Below are 1,539 nucleotides of genomic sequence, written 5' to 3' on the forward strand. Positions count from 1 at the left end.
TTTGGGATCACCGAGTCCAACCTGCGGGCCTTCCCCGGGACCCTCCAGGTGTATCCCGATATTCCCTGCGCCTCTCCGGGTGTAATTCCCACATTCCTCCGTGAAATAAATCCTTGGCTTTTCCTTCTGGAGCTTTAGGAAAAACTTGGGATGGCCTGGAATGTGGCGGATCCGTCCCCAAAGTTTGGGAATTCCACTGTATTCCGAAGTCTGGGAGGGGGGGCTTGAGTCCACTCTTAGCGGGAGCTTTTCCAGCATTCCCAGGCTGGTATTCCCGGCTGAATCCTTGGATTTATGGATGCTGCCGCTGGATGCCGCCGTTTTTCCCGGCTGAGCCGCTGGATGGAGCAGGAGGAAAAGCCATGGACTGATATCCTCAGGAGGTCGGGAGGGATTTCCAGGATTTCCCCTCTCTGTATGGAGCAGCCGAGGGATCACAGAATCATGGAATTCTTGAGCTTGGAAAACACATTTAGGATCATCAAACCCGAGCTCCAGCGCGGGATGGAGCCGCGGGATCTCCCGGGGGGGAAATCCAGATTTAGGGAATGGGGGTTTTCCCATCCAGGATATTCCAGGCTCTCGGGAGGGGCCGATCCAAGGAAACGCTGCTCCCTGGGCGTGCCCACCCCTGTCCTCGGGGCGGGAGTGACAGTCGGGTTTCCATAAAACCTTTTCCAAACACAACCATCTTTTCCAAAAGAGAAAAATCCCATTTTTCCTAAGGAATACGTGGATGTAGAGGCGGTCCTTAACTCCCAAATCCCTGTTTTATTTTGGCTCCATCCACCCCTCTGGGCTTGATTCCCGCGCCAGGAGGGAGCCGGAGGGATCTCAGCTCTGCCTCCATCCAACCCCAAAAATGGCAAAGGAATCGAGGCTTGGAGCCCTGAATCTCCTTCGAAGATTCCAAGCACCCGGGAGGCCCCGGACAATTCCCAAACCTCAAGGATCTGAAACACTCTGGGTTTTTTTGGTTTTTTTTTTTTTTTTTTTTTTTTTTTTTTTTTTTTTTTTTGGCCCCCTGATAATTTGGGGGTTGAGCAATGGGGTCTGTCCCTTCCCTTGGCTGCTCCAGGAGAGGCTGGAAAATCCCAGGCTGAGGTTGGGATGTGTTTTCCCGGGAGCAGCCCCCGCTTTCCATGGCTGCGGTAAACAAATCAATCTCTGCATCCCGGAGGAGACTCCCAGGAACTCGGATGGATTTTATGTCCTAATAAATCATTCCTGCCCTGGCAACCGCGCTGGATTTTTCCCCGGCATCAGCAGTGCTGGCAAGGGCAGGAACATTCCCGGATGGAAGTGGGAATTGAGGGAATGGATCACTGTGACAGCAAGGTGCAAATGGTTTTGATCCCTTCCTGGCTCCATAAATCCCTGCCAGGACTCCAGAAAGCTTCAGTTTCCAGCTCCCCACATTCCAGAGGGCTTTGCATTCCTGAAATCCCTGGGATTGGGGTGTGGGGATGCTCCTGGCTGCAGGGAGATGTTTCCTTTGGGAGCTGGGAAGGAGGAATTGGGAGCAGGAGCTGCTGGGGC

The sequence above is a fragment of the Cinclus cinclus genome, chromosome 29, assembly GCF_963662255.1.
Source record: "Cinclus cinclus chromosome 29, bCinCin1.1, whole genome shotgun sequence".
In the NCBI taxonomy this organism is placed as follows: Eukaryota; Metazoa; Chordata; class Aves; order Passeriformes; family Cinclidae; genus Cinclus; species Cinclus cinclus.